Source organism: Epargyreus clarus, unplaced genomic scaffold, assembly GCF_041222505.1.
Source record: "Epargyreus clarus isolate Ecla_fem2 unplaced genomic scaffold, WU_Ecla_fem_2.2 ptg000032l, whole genome shotgun sequence".
Lineage (NCBI taxonomy): Eukaryota > Metazoa > Arthropoda > Insecta > Lepidoptera > Hesperiidae > Epargyreus > Epargyreus clarus.
The window spans coordinates 4469029-4477595 of record NW_027332237.1 but is presented as its reverse complement, the minus strand read 5'-3'; the positions used below and the strand labels follow the sequence as shown (position 1 = coordinate 4477595).

Genomic DNA, 8567 nt, shown 5'->3' with positions numbered 1-8567 from the left:
TTTTTTTAACATGTTTCAGGTGTGCAAGTTATCTCGCGATATTTTCACGGTTAAAGCAAGTGCTCAAACGATTGCAAAGTGCAGCGTTTAATCGCTGCGTGTAACTCCGGGAAAGTAGAAAAGCCGCCAGCCGTTACTTCAAGAAGCATGTCTGCTAAACCCGTAAATAAATGTCTTTTTTGTAATCAAAATCAACCTAATTGATTATCTTTATGACTAGTAATGCGATAATTTCAGTTGATGGAACTATTTTGTGTTATATATGAATTATATTTATCATCAATAAGTGATAGCTTAATGGTCAAAAATCGGTCTATATATCGAGGGGATAGAAATTCTAAATCTTTTACACCTCTAAGTTACCAAAATTATGCCGCCCAGGGACATCTGTAATCAACCCCAGATAAGATTAGATTGATACCTTATTCCGCCACAGATGCACCGCTATCCCTAAGGACTAAGCTGCAATGCTTCGGAAAAGTATGTCCCCCTTACCACACCCTTTAAATCAGAACCATATAGGGGTTTACCGCCTTTACTATATTTATTTTAGTAGAACTTCCATACTTAGCAATTTCAACGCTAAAAAATTCAAACTATCATCTGCTTCATCAGCGCTTAGTCTCCGAATTTAGACAAATCACACCTCATATATTTAAATCCGTCAAGCCGTTTAGGCTGTATCGTGTGCCAAATAATAAGACAAAAAATATATCTTCATCAACCCATTACTGTCCCACTGCTGGGCACGGGTCTCCCCTCAGAATGAGAAGGATTAGGCCATAGTCCACCGCGCTGGACAAGTGCGTATTGGTAGACTTCACATACCTTTGAGATTTTTTTTATAAATCTCTTAGGTATGCAGGTTTCCTCACGATGTTTTCCTTCACCGTTTTAGCATAATCAATTTCTAATACGCACGTAACTTTGAAAAATCAGAGGTGCGTGCCTGGGATTTGAACCTCAGACCCCTCGATCGAGAGGTCGAGTTTCTTAACCACTAGTCTATCACTGCTGCTAAACATATATACATATGCTTAAAAACATTATCCACATGTGGCCAAACATTACGAGATTTATAACAAAACTCCAAAATAATGTTTGCAGCACTCATTCTGTTACGTCATAAAATATAGGACAACATTCTTACAAGAGGCCGTCTTCATGACAAAGCGCTGTCGCGGGCTGAAAGGAAGTGCACTCGTATGAGACGACATACGGTTGTTTATTTAATTATGTACACGTTTTTGAAACCCCCTAATTGTGTCAAGGAAAATAGACTTATTTAATTATATGTACCAGGCGTGAATATGTTGATAAATCGACCTACGTATACAAATATGTTATATATTTATGTATTTTTATAGCAGTGATAGCCTAGTGGCTACGTAACACGGCCTTTCGATCGAGGGATCTGAGGTTCAAATCCCAGACCCGCACCTCTGATTTTTCAAAGTTATGTGCGTGTTAGACATTAATTATCATTTGCTTAAACGGTGAAGGAAAACATCGTGAGGACACCTGCATACCTGAGAGATTTATAAAAAAGGTGTGTGAAGTCTACCAATACGCGAGTGGCCGGCGCGGTGGACTATGGTATAATCCTTCTCATTCTGAGAGGAAACCCGTGCCCAGCAGTGAAACAGTAATGGTTTGATGGTGATAAAGGACTATTAAAAATAACAAATATCATCAAGTATTTATTGAAACTCAAGAAGTTGGGACCACTTCATTTGGTCGGCTCAAGATTAGATTAAAGCACGGTCCATAGTACAGTACATATAGATGGCGACTTGCACATTTCATTTCACACTTGCTGTTGTAGGTACGGTAATTGCTAGCGCATACTGGAATATCAGGCGGGCATCCACATAACCTCGCTGCTTCGACATTAAGCAGTATTGACACTGAAAATATTTTATTAGGCTAAGTTATATTTATTACATTGAAGTAGTGAATTGGCAACAGTTCACCTGATGGTAAGTGGTTCTGCCGTCCATGGATATCTGTAATCAACGACAGACAACCATTGATTCCAACGTGAAGTTGCCCACGGATGCGAGGCTACCACTGAAAACTAAATTGGAAAGCCTCGGATAAGTATGTCTCACTTACCATACACGCTTTCGCACCGAAGACAGCAGCGCTTAACATTCCTGTTATTAGTCAACCGGTGTGGCGCTGATGCTTCCGGAGTCGAACCACAAAGGGTTCTACCTTCAATATTGATAAACTTAGGTATCCAACCTTACGTTTTCCCAGCAAAGGCATTCAATAGACGCTAGGACAAGTTCCGCGATTTGGTATTACTATTCTAAGTAACTGGTACTACTAGGTAAATAGATAAATTGATTACACTATTAAGGTAAGGGGAACATATTTCTCCGAGGCATTCCAGGGATAGCGGCGCATTTGTGGCCTACCTCAGGTAACGCACACCACACCACCACCACAGGTTATTTTATTTGAGATAAATTACAGACGTCTATTAATAGGCGGTAGCAACTTACCATCAGGTGGACTGCATGCTCGTCTGCTACTCTTAAATAATAAAAAACATAGTTATACTTACATAAACACAAAAAAATAATGTAGGACTTCATTTTCGTAAATGCACTTTTGACTGTTGCATTAAAATGTATAGAGAAATAACATTTTCTTTTGCTTATAAAGTAAGTAAGATTCGTCACTGTTACGGTTAGTTCATAAACAGCGTTACCATAAAGAATTTAAAATGTTAATGTATTGTGGGACACATTTATAAAATAAATATAAAAACCTCATTTGAAAACCATTTCCAATAATATTAAAATGCATTTAAGATGTATTATAATAAAAATATTGTACATTTTGTATACATTGTGAACCAAGAAAAAATAGGTTGATGATTAGCAAAAAATACCGCTTAACGAATATGTTTTGGTGGTTAAACGCCTTGTTCGACCTGGTGGCACCACCGTACTATATATACCTTATAACAGTAATGTTAAGCGCTGCTGTGTTCTGGTTTAAAGGTTGTGGTATGTGTGGTATCTCGTTTACTTAAGCATATTATACTGATGGAAAGCGTTCCAACTTAGTACTCATTGGTAGCAACGAATCCTGGGGATGACACTATAGGACACTATCTTATCTTGGTTTGATTACAAACGTCTATGGGCAGCTGTAACCGCTTACTTATGAAACTTTTATCTTATATATAAAATTCTCGTGTCACAATGTTAGTTACCGTACTCCTCTGAAACGGATTTACCGATTTTCACCAAATTTTATATGCATGTTCAGTAGGGCTGAGAATCAGCTACTATCTATTTTCATACCCCTAAGTGATAAGGGTTGTTCACCCTTAACATTTTTTTATTTATATGGCAACACAACGCTTGCCGAGTCAGCTAGTATTAATATAATTAAAATACTTAGGACATAATTCAACATATAATGATTTTTTTATCAATTAGAGATTCTGTGATATGCATAAGAATTCTATTAAGATGATTATTTATTTTTTCAATCAACTATTCATATGTTAATAGCCTTTTCTAATAGTGTTAGGCATGGTTTCATAAATTCAATAACTCATTAAGTTTTAAATGAAATAAATCTACATAATGAAAATAATAAAATGTATACAGGATGTTTTTTTCAATTGAGTGTCCGATATGTCCAATTCTTACTTATGAATTTGAGTGTTTTTTTTTATAATGTAGGAGTAGCAGACGAGCATGCAGTCCACCTGATGGTAAGTGGCTACTGCCGCCCATGGACATCTGTAATCAACCCCAAATAGGATTAAATATTCCTACCTGAGGTCGGCCACAGATGCGCCGCTACCCCTGAGGACTAAGCTGGAACGCCTCGGAAAAGTCTGTCTCCCTTACCACACCCTCCAAGCCGGAACACAGCAGCGCCTAACACTGCTGTTATTAGGTAGAAATAGGTGTGGCGATGGTGCCGCCGGAGTCGAACCACAAAGGGTTCTACCACCTTCAAAAATCTATGTATTGAAATCAATATCCATACTAGTTAACTGTATCAGGCGTTACTTTGCGGAAATCCATGCTATTAAGTTAAGATTAAACCTACTTCGCAAACAACCGCTACAAATTTGTATGTTGGTATATATTTTTTAAACCATGCAGAATGTACCACCCTCACCACCACCCTCACTACCGCCACCAAAAAATTAAAAATATACACAACCATACATACCATCGCCAGCACGTGTTTCGCTCCAAAACGGAGCATCATCAGGGTAAGTTGACTCTACGACGGTCACTTAACGATAAACGCAACGTTTAACCGATATATTTTTACCGATTAACGAAGTAGTTTTAATCTTAACTTAATATTCATACTATCGACCGAATTTATTTATTTATTTTATCGAAATAAGCATAATTTCGAACAATTCTTAAAAGTCTTACTTATAATTACTATAGGTAACCAAAAACAGGTGTTTTTTTTATAAAATGTTTCTTTTCAGTTGGATATCCATCATTACCTTCCAGAATTTGTTTCTTACCCATAGCGTTTTCTAATAAGTTATTCAATTCGCGTTTTTGCTAATATACATTTTAATAATCATAAGTTTTATCCCAATATTTTGTTATACTTTCAAATATTGAAATCCATCTACGCGTATTTGAATAATTCATCCTGTATATTAGTTAAACGTAGTTTAACCGAATATTTGAAGTGTTGATTTTTTGTCTCAGGAAGGTGAAAGATCTAACAGTGGTTCGTAAAAGAGGCATCGTTATCTTAAGAACCGCATGTAATGACAATTCATCTCACTACACTTTGAATGGCCGAAAAGTTCACGGTGGTAGCTAAGAAATGGGCAAAATATAAAAGATATAAGAAATGGGCAAAAATATATAAGAAATGGGCAAATAGTGAAAAAGAGCAAAGAAATTGAGAAACTGTAAGTAGTATCATAGATATATATTCCAAAGAAGAGCACAGTACCGAAGAACCACAGGAAGTCGAATTTATTTTATGCGATTTTTATTAGTTGGAACTAGTTTCATAAAACAACTACTAGACTGCTTTATTAAAGCAGACTAGTAGCGCAGAGGATACCGTAGCCCTATTCTGATCCCGGAACTACAGGGACAGTGGGGTTATGGCCTAATCCTTTTCATTCTTAGGGGAGACCCGTGCCCAGCAGTGGGACAATAATGAGTTGATGATAATGTGAAGTGACAACACAATCTTAATTTTAAAAAATATATTTCTAGATATGACCATTCAAATTTTCCATATCCTTATCCTTACAAATATTATAAATCCGAAAGTAACTCTGTCTGTCTGTCTGTCTGTCTGTCTGTCTGGTTGTCTCTTCTTCACGCCCAAACCGCTGAACCGATTATAATAAAATTTTGTACAAAGATAGTCTGAGACCCAAGAAAGGACATAGGATAGTTTTTATCCCGGAAATTCCACGGGAACTAGGGATGGCAATCTAAGATCGATTAATCGGAGATTCGATCTTTTGGACTCAAAACATCGATTATTTTAATCGACATTAGTAAGGATTGAATCGTAAACTATGCATTTGATCAAGTGATGAACTTTAGTAAAGTTGAATTTTCGGTTTTATGTATGTTAGTATATTATATTATTTTCTTTTAACGCGGGCTAAGCTGCGGGCAAAAACTAGTTTTTTTTTATATTTTAGGCCAGCATTTGGCCGCAATTTGCTTAGTAGAAAGCAATTTAGGCCTAAGACGGCTCACTTGCCTAGAAAAAGCCTATTCAGCCTAGACTTAAAAAGTTCTCAGTCATTCTAGTTAGCAAACTTGGTTTATAGCGCAAACTATAATTACGACCGCCAACAATCTATATAGGTCGAATTTAGCGGAAAAATTCGCCTGATTCTCTGATGAAATAGATCTAAATAAGTTCGTTGATTAATTTTATAGAAAGCCTACCTAATTAATCAAAAAAAAAAAAACGCTTTCTACACTCACAGCCCCCACTAGGATTCCCGGTATCGTGGGTGCCATGGACACACATAGACAAATGCACAAACACCCAGACCCAGAAACAGAAGTATAAATTCATCATTTAGAAATCAAAGTAATGACCTCGGAAATAAGGTAAGTATTATTTAAAATTGTGTTTTGTATTGTTCCAATTCTATCATTACATACATATATAGTAGATTTTAAAAAGGATTAATAAAATTTCGTAAGGATTTTGATGAAGATTAAAACTGCATTGGAATTTTTAAAAGAATTGATTTCCTTTTGCTTTTGTTTTACCCAGAGTTTCGTTTAATACTGCGTCAATTTGGGTGAATTACTTTTAAGAATTGAAATCGAGGGATTTCTACCAAAAATATAATAACATATAATTGGAAAGAAGATATAAACTTAATATTCTTCATTAAAAAGTTTCTTAAACCATAAACCATTATCGATTAAATTCTATTATTACCTACTGTTATTACTATATTTCGAAGCTACAGCACAAAAACGATATTACTTATAAGCACAAATTATTTATCACGAACTACCTATTACGGCTATATTTACATATTACACAATAGTTATGGGACATTTCTAGTTAATTACCGTATTTGTAGCTATATCATTCTACATGATTTAGCTACAAGTGCTACATCTAACTGAATTTCTAGGTCAGTGAACGAATTAAATCCTTGTATGTGTATTATCTACATATTAATAATAGTAATGATGCGTGATTGTGTTAGGATAACGTCACACCGATGATGACAAGCGAATGACTAATTTTATTCAATTTATTTCATTTATTCATCAAAAATCTTATGATATGATGATGTATATATACATATACATTTTCTACCAAATTTGTTATACCCAAAAGTTACTCGTACACAATTGTTTAACTGATTTGATTAACTTTCCAGAAATTTATTTAATAGTATCTTATTATTACAGATGTAATTGAAAACAATGATATTACAAGTTGATAATTAAGTTATAGACTATTTTGTTCAGGATTTCTTACCAATTGTGAATGGCTCTACAAGGCAAACTCGTCAAGAGAGATTTCTATATTTTGTTACATAACAAATAAATGTCACAAAATAAAAGGCACTTGTCACAGGCTATTTTACTTTATGTGGTATGTATGCCTTTTTATATCTTCTTATACCATCCATATTTGCTACCTACACTTAACTAATAATTTAAATTAAAATTTTCATAGTGACTTCTGCGCAAATAACAAAATGTCAATGAATTGGAATAGACCACTGTACATCAGACCAGTACCCTTACCATGAGATTTTACGTTTTGAAATAAATATGACTGTTTTGGTATTTGTTTACGTATTTGCCCATACAAATTCCAATCAGCGCCCCTAGCGGATTGTATCAGAACTATAGTGTCAGTAACGTAACATTAAATGTCTAAATTGACGAAATTGCGCTTTATGTTTTGTCTCTCTTTTTTGCGAACATGTGAGGCAGACAAAAAAAAACTTGAGCTTTTGCTTATTGTTACGTTTACTCAGCCTACTGAAGCAAACGGAACAGAATAATGGATTGAGTAAACGTAACGTAAAATTGTAGGATATTTTGATATCCCACGGTAAGGGTACTGCATACCTAATACTGTTTTACAATATACATCGCTGCCAGTGGTTAACAGACTTTAACCAGAAACTCAACATTACAATTTTGATAACGGATTTTAATGGTGTAACTTTCAAATGATACTGGGTTCGACATTCCAACTTACATCGTTAAGTTATAAGTCGTTAAGTCAACGTTACTGTTTAATGGGAGAACTATGTATCTTGTTTCAAGTGGAAATCAGGGAGTAGGTTATTTCAAAGTTTATATGCGTTGAGGAAGTTAATTTATGGGGATTGTTAGGTTTGTGATGCGTTCTTTGATTTTGAAAAGTAGTTGATCCATTATAGTTTCATCGAGGATACCACCGTCAGCTATTTTAACGTCACCGTCAGCTAATTTAATACATTTTTCTCGTAACGTATCATTGCCTCATTTGGTTTTGCGCTTCAATAGAAAGGTGTGGATTTTTATTGTCAGCTAACTTATATGAGTTTCTAGCTGACCCGGCAAACGTTGTGTTGCCATATAAATAAAATAATGTTAAAGGTGAACAACCTCTATCACTTAGGGGTATGAAAAATAGATAGTAGCCGATTCTCAGACCTACTGAATATGTTTATAAAATTTGGTGAAAATCGGTAAAACCGTTTCGGAGGAGTACGGTAACTAACATTGTGACACGAGAATTTTATATATAAGATTAATTTTAGTTTGCCGATAGTAACGCATCTGTGATCGCATTGAGGTACCTACTTCTATGTAAGGTTTCAAACGAGCATGAAGTCTACCTGTTGGTAAGCACTCACTGCAAATATTGTAACTGACAATTTGTGAAGATCATATAGATATACCTTTCACTGGCATTTCAGCTTAGTCATCAGTACCCTTCAAATCAAATCAAATCAAATCACCCTTACCATGAGTTTTTACGTTTTGACAAATATTACTGTTTTGGTATTTGTTTACGTATTGGCCTATACAATTTCCAAGTTCTGACAC

General features: G+C 35.2%; 1 long non-coding RNA gene across 1 annotated transcript; it reads right to left on the bottom strand.

Moving 5' to 3' along the window:
- Positions 1–1687: 1687 nt before the first annotated feature.
- On the bottom strand, positions 1688–2630 carry LOC140755142 (uncharacterized). The gene is made up of 2 exons (XR_012103737.1): positions 2573–2630; positions 1688–1907 (listed from the first exon to the last, which is right to left on the bottom strand). It is a non-coding gene; the product is annotated as an uncharacterized LOC140755142 (long non-coding RNA).
- Between the last annotated feature and the right edge of the window lie 5937 nt (positions 2631–8567).